Source organism: Sapajus apella, unplaced genomic scaffold (assembly GCF_009761245.1).
Source record: "Sapajus apella isolate SASKATOON/1434 unplaced genomic scaffold, GSC_monkey_1.0 scaffold89, whole genome shotgun sequence".
NCBI classification, from domain to species: domain Eukaryota; kingdom Metazoa; phylum Chordata; class Mammalia; order Primates; family Cebidae; genus Sapajus; species Sapajus apella.
Window position 1 is genome coordinate 5,113,373 of NW_022437029.1, and position 14,687 is coordinate 5,128,059.

The window sequence follows — 14,687 nt, forward strand, 5'->3', positions numbered from 1 at the left end:
GGACTGTGAACGTACCGAGTATCACGGGACTGTGAACGTACCGAGTAGCACGGGACTGCGAAGGTACCGAGTAGCACGGGACTGCGAAGGTACCGAGTAGCACGGGACTGCGAAGGTACCGAGTAGCACGGGACTGCGAAGGTACCGAATAGCACGGGACTGCGAACGTACCGAATAGCACGGGACTGCGAACGTACCGAATAGCACGGGACTGCGAACGTACCGAATAGCACGGGACTGTGAACGTACCGAATAGCACGGGATTGTGAACGTACTGAATATCATGGGTTTGTGAACGTACTGAATATCATGGGTTTGTGAATGTACTGAATATCAGGGAATTGTGAATGTACTAATATCATGGAATTGTGAATGTACTAAATTGTATACTTTTTTTTTCTGAGACAGAGTCTCATTCTATTGCCCAGGCTGGAGTGGAATGGTGCAATCTTGGCTCACTGCAACCTCCACCTCCTGGTTCAAGTGATTCTCCTGCTTCAGCCTCCTGAGTAGCTGGGACTATAGATGCGTGCCACCATGCCCAGCTAATTTTTATATTTTTAGTAGAGACAGGGTTTCACCATGTGGGCCAGGCTGGTCTTGAATTCCTGACCTCAGATAATCCACCCGCCTCAGCCTCCCAAAGTGCTGGGATTATAGGCATGAGCCACCACACTTGGGACAATTGTACACTTTTAAGGTGTACAATTCAAAGTGTGCATTTTAAGTGATTAAACTGGCACATCGTATTATTTTACTATAATACAAGTGCTCAAAGCTTATATATGGTTTGAATCTATCTTCAGCATTTAGTGCTAACTAAATGCTGATGGGCAACTGCAAAATTTCTATTTTGAATAAACAGAAACAGCTTCCTCCTCCAAAAAAATAAATGCTGAGCTAATGCTTGTTGCCCAGGGAGAAGTTCTCAACCTGCTTGAGCCCCACCCCAAGAGCAGGTGGAGAAAAAGGGTGCTGTCCTCATCACTCCTCGAGATGCCCGGGAGAAAAGCCACGGAGATGAGTGGGGAGGTTCACATGGGTGATACGATGGGGACCAGGCGAAATAGGTCCACAGGCAACTGTGAGATTGGGGAGCTGCAACATGGTTTTCAAAGTATGCTCTTCATACCAGCAGCATGAATATCACCAGGGACTTAAAAATGCACATTCTCAGGCCTTAGAAATGCACATTCTCAGGCTCTATCTACCCCAGCTGGACTAGGACCCAGCTTCACCTGAGTTCAAAATTTTGGGGGTTATCTGGACACTGTGGCTCACGCCTGTAATCCCAGCATTTTGGGAGGCCGAGGCGGGCAGATCATCTGAGGTCAGGAGATCAAGACCAGCCTGGCCAACATGGTGAAACCCCATCTCTACTAAAAATACAAAAAAAAAAAAAAAAATTAGCTGGGCATGATGGCACATTCCTGTAATCCCAGCTACTTGGGACACTTGGGAGGCTTAGACAGGAGAATCACTTGAACCCGGGAGGTAGAGGTTGCAGTGAGCCAAGATTGCGCCATGACACTCCAGCCTGTACAAGAGTAAAACTCTGTCCTGAAAAAAATATTCTGGGGGTGGGGCCCGGCTCACCGTGTTCCAACAAACCCTCGCAGTGATTCTGATGCATGCTGAAGTGGGAGAAGCCCCGAGTCGGAGGGTTCCTGGTGTAGGCTGGGGCTGGGCTGGAAGCCCCAATTCCTGGGTCTCAGGTAGCCGTGTTCACCCGGAGGAGGCCCCACGTGGCGCGCTGACGCACCGCAGAGCGAGCCCTCCTCGGCCCACTGCCACCATCAGGCACTCTGCTCCCCTCAGTAGCAGGCAGCAGAGGCTCTCCCTCTCTCCCATGTGGCCAGGGTCGCTCTGTATTTCTCCTAGTTTCTCCTCCCACCTCCTCACCTCCTTTTAATCCGAGGGAGAGCCTTCCTGTTCCCTTTTCTCATTTCCCTTTATTTCCTTCCTTCTGCAACATCCTCAGACCGTGAAACTAGTGGCCTGAAGGGAAGCAGAAAGATTTGTGGTCCGCCCGCCCCGAGATGAAGATGAAGAGCCTAGGGTACTATACTTCCTCCTCCAAAAATCAGTAAGTGCTCAACAATGAACAGCCTAGGGTACTGCAGCGGCCCTGGGAGTCCCACACCCACCACGCCTCATCTCCAGACACTTGACAAATGAACAGCTCATCTAGCATCCTTTTTTTTTTTTTTTTTTTTTTTTGCGACAGAGGCTCCTTTCTGGCTGGAGTGCTGTTGCACAATCACCACTCATTGCACTGGGGTCAAGCAATCCGCCCACCTCAGCCTCCTGAGTAGCTGGGACAACAGGTGTGTGCCACCATGCCCGGCTAATTATTTCTTAATTTTTCTAGTGACGGGGTCTTGATATATTGCCTGGGCTGGTCTCAGATTCCTGGGCTCAAACGATCCTCCCACCTTGGCCTCCCAAATTTCTGGGATTATAGGCATGAGCCACTGCACCCAGGCTAGCATTTTTTAAATGCAATTTAAAAAGGCACAGAGATGTTGGGGGAGTTTAAAGTAAGATATAAGTTAAAATAAGTATAATAAATAAGTTTGCAAATAAACCTACCTCTGAACTCATTTGACAAAGCTCTCTCAACAGCAACCGAATGAAAGGCAGCAGTAAAGAAATGAATAAGTGCCAAGATTATGGCCATTTAGACCCACAGGAAAGGGGACTCAGAAGCTGCTGCTTAAGTCCAGATGCCTCTATTTGACCCTTGCTGTGTACTTTGGCAAAGGTGGGATAATGGAGCTCACCCTAGAATACAGGTGGGCCCTGCCTCAAAGAGCAAATACAGACATAATGTCCAAGTTCATCTGGGGCTCCCGGGAGATGACGACTTTCAGGAAAGGAGACAGAGCAATGTCCTTCCGGTTATAGGAACCATCAAAACATGTCATTTTAATCTGATCTGGGGCCTCTTTTATCACTGGGAGGGTGAAAGAGGAGGAAGGGGAAGGAAGGCCTGGGGGCTTAGCTGGGCGTCCTTCCCAGCACCCACTCGGCTTCACTCTGCCCCTGCCAGGGGAGAGACACAGAAGCGGGAGGCAAGGCCCTCCTGGCCCTCCTGGCCCTCCTGGCCCTCCCGAGGGAGGCAGATGTGCACAAAAGCACAGACAGCCCCCCGACATCTTCATGGAGCCCCCAGGCCCTCCAATAGCTACCTGAGACACCATTTCCCCATCCAAGTGTCAATTCCCTTGAACTGAGGCCCCAGCTTTCAGTGGCACTCAGTTCAGTGGCATTCAGTTCAGTGGCACTCAGTTCAGCCGTCTGGTTTTTATCATAAACAAGGAGGGGGAGAAGTGGGATGCAGAAATATTCTTTTATTTAAGGCACTATAAATTCAAACTTTTTCCCCTCATCTTTCTCAAATTCTTCTTATGATACAGATGTTTTCTCCATCATTATCTCCTCAAATCTTGACTGGAACCTCCATCTGTAGGAACAGATGCTTTTAATGACTTTGGCCTAAAAGAAGACGGGGCCAAGGCAAAATTCAGCATTTACTTTGTTTGCAGCAAAACAAATAGCACATTCACGATTTGGGGCAAGGAAGTTTTGACTTTTAATGTTCAGGCGTGCAACCAAGGGGACAATGAGGCAGCCACTGGTGTTCCGTTCAGGCGATCTTGACACAAGGTTGAAGCCTTCAAACAGGTGTGTTCCTCGTCATTCAGTGGACATTGAGTAGACACCCGCCATGTGCCAGCCACTGTGCACAGGGGTGCAGTGGTAAATTAGACTTGGGTCCTAGACTCCAGGGGCTGAAGTGGGGGCCCAGATAAGTGAAGGAGCAGTGAAATAACCACAAAGGGGAAACCCCCATCCACCCCACATTTGCTGTTGCATGCATCCATGCATTATTCAATACTTATGGTGCCAGGCACTATGTGACAGCCCAGCTAGGGTTGGGGAAACCGGTAGGCAAGAGCAGCAGGATGTGAGAGGCAGGGAGCGTGATAAGAGTACACACAGGGGGCCAGGGAGGTGGGCTTTCATAAAGCAGTGTTTTATTAGTTTGTTTCGCTTTGTTTTTGGGATGGAGTCTTGCTGTGTCACCCAGGCTGGAGTGCAGTAGTATAATCTCAACTCACTGCAATCTCCACTTCCTGGGTTCAAATGATTCTCCTGCCTCAGGCTCCCTAGTAGCTGGAATTACAGGTGTGTGCCACCATGCCCAACTACTTTTTGTATTTTTAGTAGAGGCAATGTTTAGCCACGTTGACCAGGCTTGTCTCGAACTCCTGACCTCAGGTAATCCACCTGCCTGAGCCTCCCAAAGTGCTGGGATTACAGGTGTGAGCCACCACACCCATTATTAGGATTCAAACCACTTAGGGCTTAGCCTTTTGTAAGAAAGGAAACTGATTGAATTGTAACCCCCCTTTTTCTTCCCTAAAGGAATTCAATCTTTGCCTGCTCAGCTTCAACTCTGCTTTCTGCTCCCTTATTTATTTATTAGAGGCAGGGCCTGGCTCTGTTGCCCAGGCTGGAGTACAGTGGCGTAATTCACAGCTCACTGCAGCCTCTAACTCATGAGCTCAAGGCATCCTCCCACCTCAGCCTCCTGAGTAGCTGGGACTACAGATGTGCACCGCCGCACCCAGTTAATTTTTTTTCAATTTTTTTTGTGGAGACAGGGTCTCACTAAGTGCCCAAGCTGGTCTCAGGCTCTCAAAGTGTTGGGATTATAGGTGAGAACCACCACGTCCAACCTCTCCTCTCCTTTAAATAAAGAACTGTCTTTTCCACGCAGTTTGTGGACTTTTTGTGACACAGAATGGGAGAAAAGATTAAGATGAGAGGATAGGAGAAGTGGATGGAACTGGAGAAGGACTGGGTGATCATCTGAGTGATAGAAGAAGCACCAAAAAAATAAAAAGAAAGAAAAGAAAAAGGCTAAGTGGAGCTACTCGGTGCAGAGAGTATGGGAGGAGAGAGAGACATGGGAAAATATTGCCCCACCGGCTATTGGATTGATGGAAGCATGGTCTCACAGTGAGATCCCCAGAGCAGTTTCAGAGGAGAAAGAATCGGAAAGAAAAGGAAAAGGCATTTGAAGAGAGGTTGGGTCAGTGATTTTCAAGATGTGTTGGGAATTGTGTGTCCCTGGGGCCCTTCAGGGCACCTGCATGCCTGAAAGTATTTTCACCATAACATGAAGCTATTATCTGCCTTTTTCACTCACTCCCTCTCAGTCGTACAGTGGAGTGTACTAGAAGCCACCCGATGTGTGATATTGCCACTGGCGGAGTACAGAAGCAGCTTTGAGAACCCAGCTGTCTTCTATTAAGCCAGACATTAAAAAGATTTGCCAAATATAAAACAATTCTACTCTTCCGGTTAAAGTTTTTTTTAATACAGCCTTTTTTCAATAAAAATCTGTTACTTATCTTAACCAATGGATTTACCATTTTTAAAGAGAAGAAAGATAATTTTAAATTCTCAGATCTAATTTCTAACAGAGTTTATTAGTCTGTTTTCATGCTGATGATAAGGACATAGCTGAGACTAGGTAATGCATAAAGCAAAAGAGGTTTAATGACTCAGTTCCATGTGGCTAAGGAGGCCTCACAATCATGGCAGAAGGGAAAAGGCACATCTTACATGGCAGCAGGCAAGAGAGAGTGAGAGCCAAGTGAAAGGGGAAACCCCCTTATAAAACCATCAGATCTCATGAGACTTATCACTATCATGAGAACAGTATGGGGGAAACTGCCCCTATGACTAAGTTATCTCCTACTGGGTCCCTCCCATAATTCCAACACATGGGAATTATGAGAGTTACAATTCAAGATGAGATTTGGGTGGGGACACAGCCAAACCATATCACAAAGTAAATAGCATTAGATGGAAGGCACATACACAAAAACTCTCAAGTTCCTCAATTTTATTTTATTTTCAGGAGTCCAGTATTATTTATTGGTTACTCAAAAAATCCTATTTTTGCCTAGATGCAAAAGTAGAAGCTCACAGAGGACAGTGTGCATCCCTTGGCAATCTGTTCCTGGTGTTTCTCTTTGACCTCCTTCATTCTCTTGGCCAAAAGTTCAGTGTATTTTGCAGCCTCTTCCACATTTTTCTTAGTACACTGTTTCTTCAGAGCAATACGTCAGCATTTGTGTCGCAAGGCACATGGAGTAGCAAGAAGCTGAATCTTGGGTGCTTTGGCCCCAGGCTTCTTGCCTTCTTTAAGGGCTTTCTTACAACAGACTGGTGGACAGTATCATCTTTAGACAGACTGAAAAGTTTGTGGATTCTGCTAGCTCTTTTTGGCCCCAGGAATTGAGGCTCCACAGTATCAGTCAGTCCAGAAATATCCTTCTATTCTTTTTTTTTTTTTTTACAATAACAAAGTTTAGAAAGCTCAGATTGGCATCCACAATGCAACCACAAACAGCTTTGTGCTTCTTGTCCCAGTTCTCCTTGGTCTGTAACAGGAATGCCCCTTGCTCAGTAGCAAGCAGACCCAGCCATAAGTCAAGACACCCTGCTTCATGGGAAACCTCGTTTGTCGTTTCTGTCACCGATTCGCATTGCAGAACCTTTCCATTCTTCACCCTAGAGCATCAGCAGCAACTTCTATGGCTGTATGCTTCTCATAAAAAGTACAAAGTTTGCATTCCTCATCCACTTCAAGGAGTTTCTTGCAGCCGGCAGCTGGAAAGGAGACATTCAGCTTCATCTTGAAGTGGCTGATTGCTTTAGAGGCGCCTCTAAAAAGAGCCCTCAGTAATTTTAAAGAGTGAGACCAAAATGTTTAAGAATTCATATCTTGAATTCTTGAAGCTGGTGTGTATATAAGAAGTGGAAGGGACCAGAGTCCAGTCGTTCTCTGCCATGTAGGTCACAGTGAGAAGCCGGCAGTCTGCAAGCCAGGAAGAGAGGCTTCACCAGCAGCCCCATCAGCCAGCACTTTAATCTTGGACTTCCAGCCTCCAGAACTGTGAGAAATAAATTTCTGTTGTTTAAGCCACACAGTCTATAGTATTTGTTATATCCTGAACAGACTACAACAAATGACCATCTCTGCGGCCCCATTTGCATTTAGGTAGTATTCAATCAATTAGGTGTTCAGTTTGGATAAAACTTGGCAGCCTTTTGCTAGTGATTCCTAGTGGATTCTAGCTGGTTGCCTTACTAAGAATTTTACCAGAAAACCTATAGAAGACTTGGTGTAACTCTGTGCCACACGTGTGAAGCCTTAATTTAATAAAGGACCACCTAATAAGGGGCGGGCTGGGAGTCAAGGGGCCTGGGGTTAGGTTTCTGCTCTGCTACCAAATAACTACCTGGGCTAGAAGGTTCTTCCTCCCTTTGGGTGCCAGGAGCTTACCGAGAGCAGAGCAAAGGGAGCAGCCTTCAGCTGCAGGGAGTCAGGCCCGCTGTCCATAGAGAATTTTAGAGTAATAATAAAATTGACTAAAAGTCTGTCCACTTTCAATTATCGCTGTGCTTTGGCAATTCTAAACAAAGTCAGTGATAAAATTTTCCTCCCTACAAAAACATCTTTTTCGGTTTAAGTTCTAAACAATGGCTATAGTTCATGTAGATTTTTAATCTATTTATATTAACCTTAACATATTCATATTACTTCTACATTGTATTAATTTTCAATGGCTGCATAACCCACTGCCACAAACTAAGTGGCTTAAAACGTACCCACCTGTTGCTCACAGGTCTATAGGTCAGAAGTCCAGTGCACTGTGGCACGGTGGGCTTTCTGCTCTGAGATGCAGTGCTGCAGTTATGTTGTCGGCCAGGCTGAGTCCTCACCTGGAGGTTCTAGGGGAAAATTAACTTCCCAGCTCATCCCTGTTACTGGAAATTCAGATCCTAGGCCGGGCATGATGGCTCAAGCCTGTAATCCTAGCACTTTGGGAGGGCGAGGTGGGTGGATCACCTGAGGTCAGGAGTTCAAAACCAGCCTGGCCATCATAGTGAAACTCCATCTTTAAAAAAAAAAAAAAAAAATTAAAAAAAATTAAAAAAAAGGAAAGAAGGAAAATTTTAAATTAAAAAAAAAAAAAGAAAAGAAATTCAGATTCTTGCTGTCATCCTAGTTCTGAAGTTCCCATTTCCTCACTGTCTGTCTCTTGGGTAGGACTGCTGTTGGCTCCTAAGGCCACCCACATTTCTTGCCTCATGACCCCTCCATCCTCGAACCAACTACATGTGTTAAATAGTTCTCATGCTTCAGATCTTTGAATTCCCATGTCTCTGATCTCTGCACCAGATTGGAAGGCTTGTGGGATTTGGCCAAGCCCACCTGGATAATCTTCCTAAAACATCAACTGATTTGGGACCTTAATTACATCTGCAAAGTCTTTCAGAGCAGTCCCTATATTAATGTTTAATTTGATGCTGGAGAAGATGTTTGTAAACCAGAAGCTGGAAATCTTGGGGGCTGTCTTAGAATTCTGCCTGCTGCAATCCTACATAGACATTGTACACTACATGGAAGTTAAATCAGACAACTTGCAATTATACAGTTGGCCCTCCATTAGCATGAACTCAGCTACATCCGTTCCTTAGGAGAGTAAGTTTGCTTTGTGTTCCTTTTGAGAAAGTTCACTTTGAGTTCATGTCTCATCCTCTGTGGAACTACATATTCCTGCCTTTAAGTAGTAGGTTTGAAAAGAACACTGATGATAGTGTGACTGTAAAGATAAAGAAAGAAAAATGGAGTTACTTCAATTATGTCTTTCTATGGGATCACTTGGAGTTTTGACTTATGATTAAAATTTAAACTTTGTGCATAACAGAGATATTATGCTTTCTGTGAAACAGAAAGAAACCTGAAAATATCTCTGTTATGTGTAAATTCTTCATATCTGAAATACATATTAAATTTGAAAAATATTTGAAAATATGAATATTTAAAATTGAAATGTATTTTTTCCATTCATCTTGCTTTTTATTCAATTGCTGTTTAACTATAATATTGTTTACAGCCATGAAAGACCAGTTTCCTTGGTTTTGTTTTGTTTTGTTTAAGACAGAGTTTCACTCTTTTTGCCCTGGCTGGAGTGCAATGGCACGATCTCGGCTCACTGCAACCTCTGCCTCCTGGATTCAAGCAATTCTCCTGTCTTAGCCTCCGAAGTAGCTGGGATTACGGGCATGTGCTACCACACCCAGCTAATTTTGGTGTTTTTAGTAGATATGGGGCTTTGCTGTGTTGGCCAGGCTGGTCTAGAACTCCTGACCTTAGGTGATCCACCTGCTTTGCCTTCCCAAAGTGCTGGGATTACAGGTGTAAGCCACCATGCTCAGCCGGAAGACCAGTTTTTAGGTACATAGTTTTCCTCGATACAAAAAAAATTAATGCAATTAAAAAGCACTATCCATTGCATCTTTCCTTTGTTGTAGTGGGTATTTATTTTATATTTTAAGTTTTACTCTCACGATTATATATACAAAGTTCAATAAAAGGAAACTTTACTGCATTAGTCTGCCATAATTATTAGTCATTGCATTTCTGATATGGTTTGGCTCTGTGCCCCCACCCAAATCTCATCTTGAATTGTACTCCCATAATTCTCATGTGTTATCAGAGGGACCAGGTGGGAGCTAACTGAATTATGGGGGCGGTTTCCCCCATATTGTTCTTGTGGTAGTGAATAAGTCTCAAGAGATCTGACGGTTTGATAAGGAGAAATCCATTTCACTGGCTCTCATTCTCTCTCTTGCCACCGCCATGGGAGATGTGCTTTTCACCTTCCACCATGACTGTGAGGCCTCCCCAGCCACATACAACTGTAAGTTCAGTAAACCTCTTTCTTTTGTGAATTGCCTAGTCTTAGGTATATCTTTATCAGCAGCATAAAAACAGACTAGTACAATGATTATTACTAAAAACATGTTGTTGTAAATGGGGTATGTGTGATAAAAGGGAATCCAGTTTGAGTGTCAAGTGCATTGGGCATCCACTGCAGATGCTCAGACAAACCTCCAAGATGTCAGGAGAGGCAAATGCTTCCTGGCTGCCCACTACCTTTAGGGGACTGTGGTGAGTGCCTTGCAGACACTGTCTCATCTAATTCTCACAAAAACAACATTTTAGAGATGAGAAAAAAGCCCAGAGAGCCATTCACTTGTAAGTGGAGAAGCTGAGACTTGAACCCATGCTAAGACCGTTCACCACATCACTCACTGGCATCTCTCAGAAAGGCGTCGGTTTGTTGAAAATGATGCGTTTTGATCCTGCCCAGAGCAGGCAGTGGTAAGATTCCTGGATGCAACTTCTCCGCTGAAGAGAACATTATCAGCTTCTGAGCTTGGCCTGAGAAGCACGCTGAGTCTCCCCATTGGCTCCTCAGGAATGCCTTCCTCCTGCCCCATCAGCACTCCTGCAAAGGCAGGACTTGCTTGGGAGGTTTTTGAATGTGCCTGCCTGCATGTTAGTATCAGAGTTCTTTCACAGCCAGGACTGTGTGTGTTTAAAACGTGTAACCCAGCAACTCCCAGGGTCCTTGGTACGTAATACGGGCTTGAGAACTCTTTGTGGAACTTACTTGACTGGCTGAGTAAAAATTACTGGCTTAAGAGAGTGTTTGGGAATTCTCTGGGAATTTTGCTTAATAACATGACTCTCATCTCCCATGAATGATGATCTATTCCTTCCTCTGGCAGGAAGTAGTGGTTGGTTTCCTCAGCCAGAGAGATTTTTTTCCCCTGCAACCCGTGGGTGGATTAAAATGGAAGGAGTGAGCCAAGCTGAGCCAGGAAGGACAGCCAAGGTCAGCGGGGCTGGCAGGTCTCCGCACACTGTCAGTAAGAGGCGAGGCTGCAGTCACCAAAGCCATCCACAACTATTCTAGTTCTTTTCTCCTTCTAATTCATGATAAGATTTTAATTCCGTGCGCCCACTGAAATTAGGCCTGTTCACATGACTTGCTTTGGCCTTGAAATGTGAGCTTTGGGGGCTTGTATGCAATTTGCTGCATTGCCTCCTTCTCTTGCCACAGTGATCAGGGACTTGGGTGTGGAGAAACCTTTATCAACCTGGGTCCTTAAATGTTTGTAGAAATCCCCGCCAACCTGTATTAGACATGTAGGACCAGCAAGAAACAAACGTGAAGCTATCCTCATATGATTGACAAGAATTCTGGATAGAAATATAGTTATAATTAAGCATTAATCAGGATGCACTATTTTTTTTTTCTTTTCTGAGATAGGTCTTGCTCCATTGCCCAGGATGGAGTGCAGTGATATAATCATGACTCACTGCAGCCTCAACCTCCTGGGCTCATGTGATACTTCTACCTCAGCCTCCTGCGTAACTGGGACCACAGGCAAATGCCACCACACTTGGCTAATTTCTTTTAAATTATTTTTTGTAGAGAGAGGGTCTTGCTGTGTTGCCTAGTAGCTGGCCTCAAACTCCTGGGCTCAAGTGATCCACCCTCCTCAGCCTCCCAACATGCTGGCATTACAGGCGTGAGCCCCCGTGCCCAGCATCAGGCTGCCCTTTGACCCACTTCCTTATAAGGGAAAGTCACGCAGCACTGGATAGCGACCACTGGCATCCCCATTGTTCCTATAGATAGGATCTCTGGTGTTAAAGACTTTTGTTTAAGAATTCCTGAAGATGTTTTCCAGATCCCAAATTTCAGTGGAACAACTGACACCAGCCAGTTTGAAGACCCCCACAGAGAAACAAAATCATCATGAGAATCCAGCTTCTTCTTCTCCTACCCCATGACTTCACCCTGCACTTTTCTACCAATCAATTCTCTCCACACTTCAGCCCACTCTGAAACCCTTAAAAACACCAACTCATCAGGAACACAGATTTGAGGGTTTCTCCCATCTCCTCATTCATTGGCCCTAGGATTAAACCTATTTCTCTGCTGTGACCCAATCTCTCGGCATATTGACTTGCTGCACATGTCAGGCAATAGACCTATGACAGTTACAAACTTAATCTATGAGATCAAGATTTGGAGGATGCTTGTTACTGCAGCAGTATCTAGCCTCTCCTGACTAGCTCAGAGGACCTGAGGCAGACATGAAGAGGCTGAGGAGGACATCAAGAAACTGAAGAGTTAAGGAAAAGTGCAACAGGAAATGTGGATCAGGGTTCAGTGTGGACCCTGGAGCTGGGGCAGTTGCCTGTGGCTGGGCTGTCCACACTCTGTGCAGCAGGCTGGCTCCCTCTGAGGCTCCAGGAGGGGAGGTAAGCACAGGCCATGGAGTGGTGCCATCCATGTGCTAAGGATGATTTTGTAGCATGTGCTGACTGTGGGTCACAACTGACTGGGGAAGAGGTAGAGGAAAAGGGTTGGGGAGAATGTGTGTCACGCACCGAACAGTGTGATCCCAGAATGTTCTAACGCTCCTCAAGAACAAATGAGTCGGGCATCAACAAAGGAGGCCAACCTCAGACTTCCTGTGTGGGGAGCAGTGCTGAGCTGGCAGTGAGTTATCTGTTTATCCCTTGTGCCCCGTGGCTAATGTACTTACTCTGTAGCCACTCCTGCAATAGATTTCCTCTAGGACATTGGTTGTTCGTTACTCATACATTCATTCTGCAGATACTTGAGATCCTAGGCACTGAGCCTACCACAGTGAGTAGACAGCTTCCATGGGCTTTATGGTCTGCATATAGTCAAACAATTAGTAGCAATTTTCAATATGGATTGTTAAGTACTCTGACGGAGTTTAGTATAGGTTGTCTGGGAGAAGGGCATAGAAACTAGTCCAGGAGGTCTACAGAGAACAAGGCTGTAACTAACTGAATCCGGAGTTAAGTATATGCTTCTGCATAGCAAAAGCCCCGACAATTACAGGTAAATAAATGCCACCCTTCCCAGCAAGGGCCAGGGAGTGCGGGAAAATATCGAGTTGCCTGAGAATCTGAACACATTAAAAAAAGTTCTGAAAGTCAAAGGCCTTGCAACAGAACATTTGTGAGGTGAAGCCTCATGATTCATCATCTTGGGTTCACTCAGTGGTCAAACCAAAGAGAAAGCCAAAAAAAAAAAAAAAGCCTGAAGGAATCCAGGTGTCTGGAATGAATTAACTCTTTTTTTCCTCTTTCTTTTCTTTCTTTCTCCTTCTTTTTTTTTTAATGACGAAGACTGCCAGAAACTCAAGGGACCTGAGGATATTAGACAATTAGAATTTCACAATGATAACGGGTCTGTGCCCATCTATAGTTAACTCTTCCCGCTCCGCAGAGTCCCAGCATATCATTCTTCTCCCATCCCCTCCACTGACCAAATCTCATCATTAAGACCCAGTTTCAAATCCACCTCCTGGAATTAATTATACCAAGCCGACTCCAAACAGTGGTCACCTGTTGGGAATGGAAGTGCTTAGGGGAAGGAGGAAACTATTCATTTTTTACTTTTATCAATTTTTATAAGCATGTGTCATTTTGTTTAAATAAAGTCAAATGTAAGCTTATGAGGAAAAAGAAAATTCCACCTCCTCCACGGACCCTTCTCTGCTTCCCTATCGCAGAGTGGCCCCATGCCCATCTCATTGCTGTCTACCATTTACTGGTTTTTCACAACTGAGTCCTTTCCTCTACTTTGGACTCAGCCCCAGCTAGAGCCACTTGTAGAATGCACACAGCCTGGCCCATATACAGGGGACTACATGAATGGTTGGCGAAGGAATAAAAGCCTGTAATGTTGGCACCTCAGCTCACGGAAGTTGGGGGGAGTTTTCTGCGCTAGAAAGTCGTGTCTTTCACTGAGCCCCCAACTTTAAGCAGTTTCGTAAGTAGATGTTAACAACTGTGTTCCAGTCCCTGCTGGTTCCCACATACCCACGCCAGGAAGAGGCTGGGCGGGTCATCTCCCCAGGAAACGTGGAATGATAGTACTCGGGAACTGCTGGGAGCAGGGGATCCTGCAACTCTTCCTCCTGTGAGGAACAGGACCCTAAGTTGGCATCCTGTGTCTGGAGAGCCTGCCGGATCTGTGCACATCTGGGAAAACAGCTCCCTCTCTCCTTCCCCTCCCTCAGCAGTGGGCATTTTTCCCACGTGGATCCACTAGATGGCCTGCCACAAACACGGTGACTTTGAGGAGGCCTGTGTTGGAAAAGGAAATACCTCCTTGCTTCTGTATTGGTTTGTTTGCTTTGTCATTCACCATTTGTTCTCATAAATCCTTTCAAGTTTAACTCATATTAAAAACCAATAACTTACCCGTTCAAGAACAGGAAAAGGGCTGTGTCAGAGTTGAATCTGTGAGTCTTCAGGTAGAGATTTTGGATTCTTGGCAAAATAATGAGAAATTGTTTTGCCAAATTGATTTCTGAGTGTTGTTAGCATTTTGTTAATTACAATGTAAACAACTCTGGGTAGAAAGAAATGAATAATTAAATAATTCTAAGGGCCCAATAAGTATATTTTAAACTAGTTCAAATAAAGAGAAATGACACTACTTAGTACCGGTAGGTATGAGATAGAACAGGCTCATTTGCACATCACTGGTACCCTACATATCATAGTGGCTTTTGCAAAGCAATGTGGCCTTCGCTGTAAGAGCAGTGAGGTAGCCAGGCCCAGTGGTTTATGCCTGTAATCCCAACACTTTGGGAGGCTGAGGCAGGTGGATCGCTTGAGGTAAGGAGTTAGAGACCAGACTGGCCAACACGGTAAAAATCTGTCTCTAAAAAAAAAAAAAAAAAAAAAAAAA

At 45.1% G+C, this 14,687-nt stretch overlaps 1 pseudogene; it reads right to left on the reverse strand.

The window, feature by feature from the left end:
- The window catches only part of LOC116534696, an 18,794-nt pseudogene that overhangs the window by 1,225 nt on the left and 2,882 nt on the right, over nucleotides 1-14,687 (reverse strand).